Consider the following 16,286-nt stretch of genomic DNA (forward strand, 5'->3'; position numbering starts at 1 on the left):
CACCACGCAATAGCGTGATGTGGACATTATGTGTGGCCCAATGTGAAGTATATACTTTATCCACACCGTCAATCCGTTTTTCCAGATATTTTTATGGAGTGAGACCAAAATTGAAACATTTCGAAAGCTTAAGTGGACCACAACCTAGAAAATAGATGGAATTAAAATTCTACCGTTAAAAACTTTTGAACGGCCACAGAAGTTTTAGATCAATCTGATATTTATGTTTGCCCTTCATCTAGCTCTGTGTGAACTTATGAAATGGTTGGATGACAAATAAACATGGATCTTACATATATATAAAGGTTTCAACGGTGATGATCATCATCCCACTGTTTTACGAGGTGTAGTCCACGTGAGCTTTGGACATGCTCCAATTTTGGGATTCTACCCAGCGTGGATAAAACATATACATTCAGGTGGGCCCCACAGTATCCACACCATACTATACGACAGGGGTTATGGTAAATTCACGTCCATGAGCAATACCATGCGTCCGGGCAATTTCTCATCCCGACCGTACAAAATGGGCTTAATTATCTATCCGGACCATTGATAGGAGAGCTGCCCAAATGATATTGATTTCTTCGTCAATAATGCAGTGGCTTTTGTGGACCGGAATCCTCCAAGAGGTATATTGAACAAAGGGTGCAACACCCGAGCTATCTGCGTGGTCCACTGTGATGTCTATTTAAAATCTACTGCGTACATCAGATGAATCGCTTGATTTAGACATATAGGAAAAAATTTCAGCCCCATCCCCAACTCAGGTGGACCACACCACAGGGAATGATGAAAAGGAGAAACCAACCATGAGTTGCATGTGGGGCCATCATGGAATTCATATTCAATCCAACCCGTTTTCAGGTATGCAACCTGAACAGGATCAGGTGGGGCACATCCTTATGTACTTGGACGTTTTCGTTGATTTTATAGATTCTCCAAGGTGTGGACCACCTTAGTTTTTATAGGGCTATTTTTAGATTTACGGTTGAAATGAGTGGGATCAACTAATGGACGGATAGGATTTGACGGAAACTACAAGATGAACCTTACAAATCACTGGTGTTCTACCGGATGAATTAGGCCGCTGTTTTACGATCTCAGGACGTCTGACAATGGGCGGCGAAAGATTGAAAAGACACTATTGCCCTCGCGGCTCCTTTCCATTGATGCCAATTGTCTTTGAGCATAGTGACACGTGTACCACCTTATCCAAATCTATGATCGATGGGACTTTTCTCACGTGTGCCGAATGATATGTAAAGCAGCAATCTCCAGTGGTAGTTCACCACCATTTTACTCTTCACGTGCAGAATATCTTAGCAACCTCCTGATTTTACTCTTGGAATCTGTACCCTCATAATTTTACATTAACACCGTCGATTGGATGGCTACGATTACTTTATCACCGTCGCTTTCGATATATGCTCCATCACGATGTGCCTAGTAATTTACGGTCTGAACAGGCATGCATGCCACGTGTTATCCCATTTTGAAGATTGTGGTGAACCGTGCTGTCCAACCAAAAGCAGGAGTGCAAATAGGCCGGGCTCGGGTCTGAAAATTAGAAGTTGAAAATTTTTCTCCTTAAACTCCCCTTTTAACCCACAGTCTAACAAAACCTTCTAAACTTTATTTTTCATTTCTGAATCTGGATTATATACATTGACTTTTTGGACAAAAATATTTTTTGCTTTCTTGGGTTATATTCCATTCGTACAGCTATATGCAAAAACTTATATTCTTCTCTTCATTTTTTTCTTCCTAAAATCTCGAGTTGAGTCTTCAGTGATTATCATTTTATATTTACAAATTTTCTTAGGGTTTTGTTCATTAATTTAAATTGGTAACATTAATAAATTTTAAATTTTAAAAATTTTATTAATAATAATTTTTTATTTTGAAATCTTGTTTTACTTTTATAGTGCTCTTTTTCTTCTTCTTAAACTCATATTTCATTGGAACGATGGTTGTGTGAGATAAGAATGGAGAATAAATGTGTTTTTTCATACTAAATTTAATCAATTTCTTCTTTAATACCAATAAATACATAGTAATTAATCAAATATAGAGAATTGACCAAGTACAAAGGAATCAACCGAGTACAAATGAAATTTCGCTAAAAAAAATTAACCTAAGTACACAGGCGAATTTTAAATCCAACTTAGTTTTAGCTTTATATAAATGAATGGCAGGTGTAGATATAGCACGTATATTATAATAGATCCACAAAACTTTTCCATGTCACCACACCACTAAGGTTAGTGGGCCACACCACACAATCCGCTTACATAGCAAAGTGGGTTGGTGGTTGTGCCACCTATGACCAAAGACAAGTGGACTGGATATGCAACATACCATGAATGTCATCGAGGTGGTCCTAAGGGTAACACACAAGCTTATTATAAGGGTAACACCTAATCCATGTCTATGTGCGGAGTAGGACTTTCAATGAGCTGAGCCTGGTGGGTCTTGGTCCAGATTTTGAATTAATTTAGGTTGAGCCACCTTATTTAAAATTTTGATTTTTCTGGCCCAAGTCTAGCAATTGACACCCCTAATAGGGAGTGGATTAGTTGTTATCGGATAATACTTTAGTGGGTATCACCCTTGTTGTGTGCCCCCACCTTGATGAATTTGTTGGAAATTATACAGATTAATGTATTTCTGTATAACGTGGAAACCGAAAAGTGCAAAATAATCAGAAATCAGGTCAGGCTGAAGCACATCTGAAACGCTGTCCTTAAAGCGTTATTTGCCCCTACTCAAGTGAATTGAATATGCTGATAGGTTACAGACAAATAGCTTCTAGGATACGACGAGCCTGGTGTGGGTCTGCGTTCAGCAAACACGAAGGTCCACCAAATGGAACTCAATTACACGCTTTCTGGCAGTATTACAGTATAAAGGAAAAAATTCCAAAATAAGAAGAGAAAAAGAGTTTTGACTTCTGCACAGGTCAGTTCAAATCTTCGGCCACTGGTTCAGTTGAACCGTTCTAGACCACACCGCTAGTCTGTTCTTCAAGCTAAGGTTTAAGCCTTGCTATGTTGCTGGAAACACTAGAATATATGAGTGGAGAGGGGCTGGCTGTCTTAGTTCGTATGGGTTTGCTGGAGTGAGTTGAGATGGTTTGGAAACCCATCTAGGTCCTCCTTTTATAGGCTATGGTGGCTAGGGGGTTATGGTCCAGAGACTTAAATTCCATTAAGTTATTTCTGGCTGTTGGAAAACTAACCTTTATGGTCGTTTTCTGACTGTTGTGCATGGGCCATTAAGCTGCTGCATGCTGACTGTTGTGAGACAACAGCTAGCCATTTTCTAGCTGTTAGGCTAGCCATGCAACAGTTACAGCTGGACCCTGCACTAATGGCTCAGCTGTTACAGTTTCTGCTGCAACAGCTCTTTTCAGTCCCTCTATTTATACTAAGAGATTTCTCCCTCTGTGACACGATGCAGACGTGCGAAGTGCAAAGTGCGCCACTAGCGCCTCTACAGCCACACTGCCTCACATGCCCACGCCCTCGCACCGAGCTCGAGCCCGTGATCGAGTCCGAGTCCGAGTCCAAGCCCGAGCCCGAGCCCGAGCCCGTGCCTGTGCCTGAGCGCGCGTGCGGGTGTTCCAGTGCTATGCACTGGAACACGCAAGGTCCATAGTCCACGGACTAAGTAGGTAAATATTATAATACTCCACATCCTTCATATAAACCACAGTTTTTTCTCTTCTCTTTTCCATGTGGGACTATTCCCAAAAACCCGCAGAAAAGTGTTTTTTCAAAACAACTTTTATATTATATATTATTTTATTATTAAAATATTTTTATTAAAATCAATATTTTTTGCAACAGAATTTGTTTCATCCATTTTTTTCAACTCACTTTAGGACGTTATCTGAAAACTTGAGTAGATCAAAATCTGTGGTGGACCAACCACTAGAAAAGTAGTGAATGATCATTGAAAGCTTTTGTAGGCCACGAAAGTTTTGGATCAAGCTAATTTTTATTTTTATTTTACTTACATCCAATTCTGGTTAACCTTATTAATGAGTTGGATGAAAGCAAACATTATGAATCTACTTTTAGTGGGCCTTGGGAAGTTTTTAATTGTGACCATTCAATCATTACTATTTCTTATGGTGTGGACCATGTGGTTTACTTGAGATTTGGATATGCTTAATTTTTTAGATCACATCTTAAAATGGGCTGGAAAAATGGATGAACAGAGTGGATATACAACATATCTTTAAGGTGGGCCATACGGTAAGTTAACATTTAATCCGCGCCTGATTTAGTGAGGTTGGGGCCTGGGGGTGCAGATTGGGTACTTCCCCTGTAACGTCCCGGATTTTCACTATTTTGGATTTCTAAAAATCTTTAATTTTTTAAATGTAATTAGCTTATATTATCACTTACTGACTGTAAGCCCCGTATCCTAGACCATACCGTTCCGTAGACTTCCGCGGTCTTTCCAGTCGAATTCCAGCAACCTTCGACCCTTAACCGACATTTACACGCGACCCTAATTCACATGTCGTTAACCCGAGACTTGTACCCTAGCGACCGCGTCATCGCCACGGTTCCGATGCCGCGACTCGTGTGCCGATCCGATACCCTAGTTAGGAGATGTGGGTCCACATTCGGTGCAAGGAAAACGCCGCGCGTGCGAATTCCGAGAGAATCTCTACGACTTGTCACATCAATCAATCAATCAATCAATCTCATCATGTCAAGTACATGTCAAGTACACCATCACCTCTCACCCTTCCCCAAGCAACTCCAAAGTCAAAAAGTTCTTACACAAGCTCATACTTTTCTTACACCAAGCAACCCCAAAGTCAAAAGTTTCTTATACACCCATCACTTACCACATCCATCACTCCATCACCCATCTTTCTCTCTCTCTTTACAGCCCTCTCTCTCATTTCTCAACTCACTTTCCCAAGCAAGCAAGAAAATCCCACGTCCAAGCTCTTTCTCTTCTCCAGAAGAACTTTGTGTGTGGCCCACTTCCTACAATCTCATCTCTCATCTCAACCATCCAAACTCCACCTCTTCCATCGAGATCGAAGCTAAGGAGCAAAGGAACCCAAGAGAGCAAGAAGAAGGCGGTGGGTGATTTGGATTTTTGTCTTTCATTCATTTGTTTGATTTAAGGGTTCATATATGTGGGACCCACCTTGATGTACGCCTTGTAATAATAGGTTTCCATAGTGGTGGGGCCCCTCCATCTTCGCCGATGTCTCTCTCTCTTTTTCTATGATTATGGCCTGCCTATAATGTGTGTATATCATCCATGCCATCTATCGGTGGACCCCATCCATGTGGGACACACCATGATGTTTATATGTCATCTTAACCGTCCATTGGGGGCCCACCTAGATGTGGCTAGCAGTGGGGTGTGGCTGCCAGTGAAGTGTGATCTGACGTGGGCCCCAGCTCCATAGCTCACGTGGTAGGCTGAGTGAAAGATGCCTCATTTCAACACTGGAGGTCTTGGTATCGATCCCTATGGAGGTGGCTAACATGGAGTATGTGTATTGACATGGGTGTGGACTGACATGGGGTCCATGAGACCCATCCACGCCATCCATCCCTTTTTATGGGCCACACCACTGTATATGGGTTTTATCCAGACCGTGCACCACCCCTGGGCGGTGGGACCCACGTCCGTGTGGGGCCCATTTTCCACGCTCAGATCCAATAGCTCAACTGGTAGTCTGAGTGGAGTTACCTCGTTACAACGTTGAGGTCTTGGTTTCCCTAATGAGGGTGGCTAACAGAGAAGTGTGAGTGATGGTGGGGTCCATGGGACCCACCCCCGTCCTCCATCCAACCAGATGGGCCATGCCATCATGTATGTGTTTTATCAAAACCGTCCACCATCTTTGGACGGTGGGACCCACCCCACGTGTGGGGCCTCCCTTGATGAATGTGCATGTCCAGGTCGTCCAAGGCCTGGACGTTACATATTTATATAATATTAATATATTATGTTATATTATATTATATTAATATATGATATAATATATTATATATTATATTATAATATTATATAATATCATATATATTAACTGAAGGGTGGGCCCTACGAGGTACCCACCTCTCCCTTTTAATGCAGAAAAGCTGCATGTACAGCAGTTGGCATTTGGTATATATTAAATAGATATATTTTATATTATATTACATGAGGGTGAGCCCTACGTGGGACCCACCTCTGCATTCCTAAGTAGCCATGGCTACAACGTACAACAGCTATATGGCTGTTGTGTACGTCCAGCGTGGGACGTGGGCCACACCACCATATACATGTGTTGTGTCCACCGTCCATCATGTTGGGATGGTGGGACCCACCAGCAGGAGAACAGGTTGGCTGGGGTACCTCATACCAGCTACATGGCTGGTGATTCGAAGTCAGCAAGTCCTACAGCCCCCCACGATGCATATGTTTTATCTACACCATCCACTATTTGGATGGTGGGGCCCATCATGCATGATGCATGTGTCATATCCATACCATCCAACCATTTTGAGATATCATTTATGGTATGAGGTAAAAAATGAGTCAAAACTAAAATTCAAATGGGCCCCACCATCGAAATAGTGGGCAGTGACATCCACCGTTCAACTCCAAGGAATTAAGTTGATATTTGTTTTCATTTAATCTATCTCTAGGTTAACTTATGAATCGGTCGGATCTCAAAAATACATAAGGGTGGGCCCGATTTGATATTAATTCGGCCCATTCGATTCAGTACATTTGAATTAGCCCATTGATTTGGCCCATTTGACTTGGCGCATTTGAACTGGCCCTTTCGATTCGGCCCATTTGAATCGACTCATTGATTCGGCCTAATTCGATTTGGCCCATTTGACTTGGCCCATTTGAATCGGCCCTTTCGATTAGGCCCATTTGAATCGACCCATTGATTCGGCCCAATTCGAATCGCTCATTACTGAGATTTCACCATGATGTATGTGATGATGTTTTTAGCGGTCATGCCTTGGGAGTAATGTTGGTTTGACGTCCACATTGATGAGTAATGATGGTTAGATGTCCTCATTGTGACCTTCCCTTAAGCCTTGTTAGGCTCATTCTCTTCGTGGGTTAACCCAAATAAGTGGACCTCATTTGCCGCAAACGAACGGTTTCGTACTATCAGATTTGATATAACCACGGCCGACGACCGATCTTTATATAATGGTTTGATCGGCAGTTCATATATGAGCCCCGCCTTACTTATAGGCTGATAATCGATTTTCGATTCCGATTTTTTATTCCGATTATCGATTTCCGATTATCAATTTTGATTATGAGTATATAATGACATAGCATCATGATATATGTTCATACGCATCATCTGTATGCTTGTGATGAGATGAGTGATTGATCATCACACATGCCATTAGATAGATTTTTATGGACTCCCTAGTAAGGAAAGTTGCCCGCACGAGCGCGCGGTATACACATGTTTGCTGTATGATTAGATTGCGTGATTCATGCATCTTGCATTGCATGACATGGTTACTATATGCCCTAGCGACATAAGGGTCGTAGTCGCCACAGTCGTATCGTGGTCGGCAGGATTGGATACCGAAAATCTTGTTCTACATGGGGTACTATAGATATCCCTGGGTGAAAGTCCATAAACCCTTATGGTACCAGGAGGTTGCTCTAGTGCCTAGACCGAGTAGGTGCATGAGCGCCGAATGCCGATTACCAAAAGGTCGAGCTTTCCACTGTGTCGTGGTCGGTTGGAAGGGGGTGCAGCCTTACCCGCCCGAGAGGAGGGGGCAAAGCTACGCTGAGTTTGACCAGCTCAAGGAATGGGTCCGCTATTGACGAGCCGAGTCCGATATTGACAGACGAATAGTGGAGTCTTTTCCACTCACCTTATTGCGCGCGATGGGGCGGCAATTTGGCTTGGAGTGTACTAGACCCCGGTTATATTCTAGAGTTAAGTTGTATTGATATGTGGATTTAGATGAGGATTTGTATTCTTAGGTTATATCTCGCATCTCATGGCCTTGGTATGGCCGACATCATTCACATCTTGCATCGCATAACCTTGGTATGGCTTATGGTATTCATGGACTCATCAGCATATTCCGCATTATTCTAATACTGCATAATTGTATTACTACCTTGCGCATACACTTTCACCATCCTTTAAGCTTTCTATAAGCTTATGCACGACCGTTACATGCAGGTGACATTGGACAGTAGCAGCGTTGAGGCAGGAGCGCATAGCAGATCATCTTGGAGCTTTTTGTCCATTATTACTATATTTCCCTTTATGCTCATTGTACTTATAAAATTTTTTATCATAGTGAAAATGTGATGAAGTTTTTGGTTGTTGTTTGTGGGTTACGCCTTTGGTTATGCTTATTATGAATCAAACTGATGTTGAAAATCCTCCTCGTAGCATCCCAGGATCGGAACCTGGCGAATGGGCGCTGGGAGCCGAGAATGGGATTTTAAGGAGGCTGTCGGCACTAGATTCGGTGATCGAAAATTTTGTGAGACTGGTTTCCAAGTTTGGGGCGTGATACTGACCATTAGCACTCAATGTTAGTTTATACCCGGGTGAAAGCAGTAAAGAACTGCACAAGTCTAATTAATCAACCGTAGGAAGCCAACGAATCTACCCGATTACTTAAACATTAAGTTTAGCCCCATGATTTACTTACATAGGGCCCAAAATCTAGCCGACCCATCGCTAATTAATCAAGACAATCATAACTAAATTAAAGATCTAACCGAAGCTGAATCAGATAAGGCTCGAATTTTAACTAATAGACCAAATCAACCCCGTTACTCTTTTAGCCTAAAACTGACAGTTTAGAGTAAACATGACCAAATCTCCACTTTCACTAGCTATAAATAGGCCACACTATGAACATAGTTAATCCAAACCCTGGTCATTGCCCACGAGAAATCTCAATACTTAATTCATTCTAGAAATGCCCTGATTTTCCGAATAAGCTCTAGAACGCTCGTTGGTGGGCCACTAGTTTCAAAACTATAGAATAATGTCAGTCTTACTGGGCTTGACGTCCATCGCGGGAGTCGAACCTGGGTACTGTCTAGAACTGCTTAACTTAAGCCAAAGGACGAGTGCATGAGAAGTGCAAATACCCTAAAGGAATAAGCTGAAACTTAAGTGAATTGGGTCGTCTACTTTTATGCAAAGTTGAGGATTTCGAACCATCGGTTTACAACCAAACTTTACACGTGGAGAAAGATATTTCCTTACTTATATCCGTATAGTCGCGGCCCCGATCGACTATTGGTGACCATTGAACGGACTTCTAATCATATATATCGATCAACGCATCCAAATGGTGGGCCGATCATATTCATACGTAGATCATCATTAGGGCTAACTATCATACGGTGTATATCAATATGTACACCCCATAGTGGGCCCTAGAGGCTAGAAAAATCCTCTCATAGGGCTAGTATAGTAAAAACCCAACTATTGAGGCCATTTGCACCAAATTTGGTATTATAAAATGACCTCATTTGAGCACCTCCTCTCCCCATACGAATTTACCCTAGAAGAAAGAAAGGAAGAGAGGGAGAAGAGAAAGAGGAGAAAAGAGGAGAAAGGGAGAGGGAGAGCTTGGAAGCATGAGGGTTTGTGCACCTTCACCCTCTCATCTCTTCTATAACAATATCATCCTTCATTGGTGTCAATTCGACCACGATTGAAGGTAAGTATGGAGTTATATTTGTAGGTTTAAGTCTTGGGTTAAATTTCTTCCAATTCTTATAAGCTTGTATGCTTATTTAGGCATTTCAACAATGATTTCCTAACACCATAACCCTATGGGCGCCGTGAATCGAGCGGATTATCAAAAGGTGTGGAATATTATCCTTAGGTGGCCTAGCACCAATTTTACTATGAGCTTAATGATTATGAATGTTAGGATGAGGTGTTTGAGTAATCTAGGGAAAGCCTAGCCATGACCTTACATGATAGGTCCCCCTAAATTCCATGAAATGAATAAGTGTTGTTTATTTGTTCTTCAACATGATTGGATTTGATTTTGGTGTGGCATGTTCATCTCATACATGATTTTACTAAATTCTATGGCATGATTGAGTGTTGTTTTTTGCTCTTCAACACGATTAGGCTTGATTTGGTATAGTATGTTCATCTCGTATATGATCCTAGTATAACCTTTCTTGTGGCATGTTCGGTTGCATAAATTCTTGTTGTATGTTTGTCCTATGAATGATGTATAACTCTTGTTCCCTTCGTTAATCCCACACAACACACATACGCATTTATTTCATATTATTGATAGTAGTTGCAATTGTAGAAAAATTTGAATTTGCATGTATTGATGTATGAGTGCATGATATCACATGTGTTAGATGATAAATCTTAATTTGTTGAAGTGTTATTGAATGTCATAAAACCCTATGTTAGTCAAGAAACTGAGGTGCGAGAAGGTAGTCCCGTTGGTAGGACCATCCTACGGCTAAACCAGCGAATTTGTGCGTATGCGAATGGGCGACAGTAGTTAGACTACATGGGTCACTTGTATTCGATGTCCTCCGTCACATACTCGCCTGAACTCGCACGGTCTAGTTCACTTACTGACCAACCATGTTTGTTAGCCATGTCTGCTCACGCCTGTATGGAACTTGTAACACCCTTCAACCACTGAACCCCATTAATAATCATTTGAAACTGATCCACTGTCTTAAGAGCCGGGCATGGTGGAATGGGACGCTATGACCGAGCTGTCGGCCTACGCTGGGGTGACGAGCCTCCCGTAGTGACCGCGAGCGATCCCTCTTCTCAGCACTCCCTATGTGCTTGAAATCGGGGATGAGGAACTCAATGGGATCAAGGATCGCGGGGTCCTGGCCTAGCACGTTGAGGGGCTTTGGCCTCGCAACCAGTTGAGGGCAATGATATGTGGGGTGTACCAGTTTCCTCAATCTACCGGATGAACGAAATTTACTAAACACTCGGCTAACATTATCCATGCATCGCATTAGGTAGGATTTGGTAACTCGGCAGTTAAGGTCGCAATGAGGAAGTGTTGGTCATGCGTGATCGTTAGACGAAATAGCTCGACGAAGTATTGTTGCGAGGGCATATATCATATTATAATATATGCATATGCATTAATAAGACTAGTTAGGGATCTGTGAATATATGCCTTTCATCAAATTCATCATATAGTTGATGTTTGTTGTAGCTTAAGGCTAATAGTAACCACTGAGTTAGCTACTCATTCCCACTCTGGGACGGTGTTTTAAAACATCAACCAGACTCTTTACTAGATGCAGGTGAGGTGGAGCTCGACGAGCCGAGCGAGGTGAGCACAGATAGGGAAGATGAGCTTTCCTACTTCTAGCTTATGGGTGAATCGCCGTAGATTGTGCAGGTTGTTTATAAGTCATTGAGTAGGGATCTAGCGCACCATTTCCCTTGGGCATTTCTTATATAAATTTTGTCGGGTGATGCCTTGTGCGACTCGTTTAATATTCCTATAGACTTGTATTTCTTAGTTGCATTTATTTCAGTAGATTAGTTGTAGTTATGGTTTATGTTTCAGCCGATTCCTTTATTGCTCATTTAAACTGATTTATATACAAATCACCATAATTAGGATATAAACGACACCCGGGAATTTGGAGGCCGAGTTCCTACACGGCTCCCCTGAAAACCTCGGGGTGTTACATCCCCACCAGGACCTATCTAAAGACTGACGATTTTATCAGAGGATTTGTGGGCCTCACCATTATGTATATATTTTATCTATGATATTCATCCATTTTGACATATCATTTTAAGCCATGAACCCAAAAAGGAGATAAATTGAAGGCTAAAGTGAACCACACCATAGAAAGCAGTTGGGATTGAATTCCTACCGTTGAAAACTTCCTGAGGCCTACTAGGAAGGTAATATAAACATGTGCAAGGGAAAACATAAATATCAGCTTGGTCCAAAACTTATGTGCTGCCAGGAAGTTTTCAACCTTAAGCTTTCAATCATCACTGATTCCTATCCACTTCGGCCTTCAATTAGGCTCTTATGGGCTCATGTCCTAAATAATCTATCAAGATAAATGAATGGCATGGATAAAACATATACATTATAATGTGCCCTACAGATCTCTTGATAGGTGGGGTAGTACCCAATCTGCACCAAAGCCTAGGTAACCGTTTAGTGACCGTGTGGCTATATGGCATGTCAAGTGGGCACGTAGCAAGGATTGACCACCACTATTAGAAACATCCCAAGGGCCACAAAAGCATAATTGAAGCCTTTCTACTCTCTTTATAGTTGGAAGTTGTTTCTGCATCTCAAGTGGATAGAAAGGAAATTAAGAACTTTAAAACTAGTCACTCATCTATTGTTTGCGGCTGATTTTCTAATATTCTTAAGGGCCCATTTGGATACCACCAAATAAGTTACTTTTTCTACTTACAGCAGTGGATAAGTGACTTGTTTCATATAAATTTGGTTTATAATTAGTTATAAGTAACTTTTTACTTGAAAGTACATAATAATTTTAATTTTTTTTAAAAAAAATCTTTTTAACTTTTCATAAGTAGTTGAAAAGATGTAAAAGGAGACTGAAGAGAGAAGAAGTTGATAGATACGTTGTTTACCAAACATACTCATTTTCTTAATAATTAGAAATTAATATAAGCTACTTGTAGCTTAAATAGCTTATCTTAAGCAACTTAAGATTCAAAGGCTCCATAAATGAGAGAAAATAGTTCTCTTGAAATCTTTTGAATTTTTGCTCCATGAATGGCACACATCAAGACTATCTAAGAATAAAGGAATCCAACTCTTGCTTTCTTCTACTCTTTGGCCTATTTGATTTTCCAAATTCCCGTAAATTAGTAATTATTATTCCTCCAACCCATTTTAAAATGCACTTACATTTAAGTTTCGAAAACTAAGTTAAAAAGACTGATTTAAAATTTTGGACCTCACCTTGATATATATGATATATTGGTGTCGTCCATCCATTTTAACGTAATATTTTGAGGCATGAGCCAAAAAAGGAGGCTGAATCAACACTTGAGTGGCTCACACTAAAGGAAATAGTGGCACCCATAAGTTTTTTAGGGTAGACGTTCCATTCCCTAAATCCTGTGGTGTGGTCCATTTGAGCTTTGTATCAGTCTCAATTTTTTGGTCAAGCCCTAAATTCAGATGACATAATAGATGGACAGTGTGGATAAGCCACACATCAAGGTAGGCCCCAAATATATTTTAAAGTGTCCATAGTTTTAGAGCCAAAAAAAAGTGATCATTAAATCAAGCATTGGTAACAATGCCGCAATTACTAAAGTAAATAATCATTACCCATTTGCTGATGGTTTAGAAAATGAAAAGACCGCAGGTTATGTCTTACTCCCATGTTGGATCTCTTCCAAGTCTGCCCTACTTTTAATAGTGGGCATTCAATGACCATTTTCTTGTCGAGTGGTCCACTTGAGATTTGGATATACATCATCTTTTGGACCATGTCCTAAAATGAGTTGGAACAGAGTAAATATACAAATGAAGGTGGGCCCCACATTCAGGGCCTCACCCACCTAGCTGTTACCTGGGCCTCACCTAATCCACAGCTTGAAACATGAGCTATGTTGGCACATCTACGTCATAGCACCTTTTGACCCCTCATGGCTGATAATTTCCAAAAGAGAGAAATTTTGATACTCTGGCAGTTTTTTGGTCGATGCACGTACTTGAATTATGCACGCGTAGCCCCAACTTTTATCACATGATTCTTTGTGGAAATTTAAAGTGCATGTATCAAACATGAAACCCTGCAAGGTATCAAATAACACCTCCCAAGAAAAAGGATAAAACGGTGACTTTCCTTTTCAACAAAACACGCGTTAGCAACGTGACTGCTAGGAATTTTCAAAATGTTTAAGTTTTAGGGTTGAAATGAGGGTATATATGTTACAACTAGAAAATATTCCTTTTTTAGCGAAATATATTTTGCATTTCCCTCCCAATTCAACTAATTAGAAAAAGTTGCATTTTCCATTTGAAAAATGCTTTTTAAATATAAATATGAGATTAAGGAATTTAGTTAGATAAGAGCATTTTACCACCATAACCATGGTTCAAATCACCACAAGTTGTCAGGTAAACAACGTGGGTTGTAAGGTTGTTTGGATGCTTTTCCGGCACATTTAATAATTTACACGCATGCATTGTTGCAAGGAGTATTAGCATTTTTTTTTCAATCTGGTCTAAACTCACATCGAGCAATGGTCGAACTATGGGTTAGACCAAGGATTCAATTAGTGCATTTGGTTGACTTAACCACCGATTGAGTACTGACATTTTGTTTGGCGGAGCTTACGTGGCATGTTTAACTTAGACCATTAAGTGAAGTGGTGATTACTTGGTAGTAAAGCTGTACATGAACTGAGTTAGCTTGGTTAACTCACTCAACTCAACTCAAAAAAGCTCGATTCGATTTGGTTCAAAACTAAGTTTGAGCAAAGTCGAGCTAATTTTTGGAACTCGAAAAAATTACGAGCTGAGCTCGAGCTTGACTGAGCTCGAATCAACTCGGATCGAACCACAATTCAAATCGAACTCAAATCGAACCAATTTGGTGACTCAATTATTCGATATTGATGTTGCTCATCAAGTGTTTGATGAAATGACTCAACAAAGTGTTGTTTCGGGTGCATACTGTTGAGGGTCAAATATTGCATATAAGACTCCCGTTATTTTTCAGTTTTACGAACATGATAATGTTTAACGCCTTATTTTAATCGTGTTTTTGTTACAATGTGAATTTAAAAGCGTTGACTGAAAAAGGTACTAAAAGCATAGATTTGATGCTCAAGAATCACTAAGGCAAGAGACGAATCTTAAGGGATCGAGATCGAAGAATTCACACACAAAAGATCCGAGAAAATCAAGTGATTAACGATAAAGAGGCCTGAAAGTTATCCTAAATGCAAGATCATAGGGTTCCCACCATCAGTTTGACTCAAAACTTCATATCCGGCCCGAGGACCCTAAATTAACCGTATACGTCAAAATCCAGCCTTTGGATCTTTGTGGAAGTAGCCCAACGGATAGACCAGCTACTAAATCACTGATTTGGGGCCCACCTGATATCTGGATATACTTCAATTTTGTCTCAACCCCTTAAATTAGATGTTAAACGTAGGATCAACAACAGCGTGATTTGATATAGCAGGCCGCATCAAACTCGAGCAAAACCATCCATTCCTTACTGAAATTTTGTCACGAATCTAATGGATGAGGTGGATTTTTCTGAAAACATCACTGTGGGGCCCACCGAGCACCACAACGAATCCGCATGTATAACAAAATGTCCGGAAAAACTGGGATTTCTGGGCGGTTGTGGCCCACCATCTTTGACCAGATGCATGATCTGGATTGCCCATCTTGCAGGCCATCCAAAACCATCCAAAGGGACGTTATCGTTTTGGGAAAGAAGAAAGCTAGGAGATTTGCGTTCTTGAGTTTTCATGCAAGTTTCATGCGAATTGCGAAAGGAGTGCATAAAAAGCCTATGCATGTTCTCCACTCCCACCGACTCCAGCCTCTTGCTACGCACGCACAACCGACTTCCCTATGGATATAAAGGAGAGAGAAACGTGGAGAGGGCTATCTTTTGACGTGTAGAGCATGAGAGAGAGAGAGAAGAAAGAGAGAAAGAAGAGGATGTGCAGGTTGGTTCGAGTTCATTCTTCGTTTTCCTTCTTTTGCTTTCTCTATACCTTTCCTTTAAAAGATCTCAGCATAATCATGATTATGGTTAGTTAAGCCTCTTAGCTAGGGCTAAGAGGTGAAGCTTGTAGCGTGATGAGATGTTTTCTACGGCTTTGATTCATGTTACGTTGAATTATTCTTGCTTCTAGTTTAATTATAAGGAATGTTTTTAGTTTTTAATGATTTATTGTAATTGAAATTACAATGGATCTGCGATAGCTCTGAGCATGTCCTTTTCATTATTATGAGTGTGAAGTTAGGAAGCCTTATTGTTCACCATCGTCTCGTGGACATGGTTTGATGATAGAATTATTCTTAACGTTCATAACTCTCTCAGATTGGATGTGGATTGGTTAAATTTTGTTGTTTACTTTGTCTTATAGGCATGGTTTTGTGATAAAATTAATTCTAATTCTCATTATCTCATCTCTTAAAAATTGGATTAAGGGAAGTTTAAATTTTATTTTTAATGTTATATCCTCTAACTGGATGAAGATGAGACTCTAAATCCAATTGTGTTAATGAATC

This window comes from Magnolia sinica, chromosome 14 (genome assembly GCF_029962835.1).
Source record: "Magnolia sinica isolate HGM2019 chromosome 14, MsV1, whole genome shotgun sequence".
NCBI classification, from domain to species: Eukaryota; Viridiplantae; Streptophyta; class Magnoliopsida; order Magnoliales; family Magnoliaceae; genus Magnolia; species Magnolia sinica.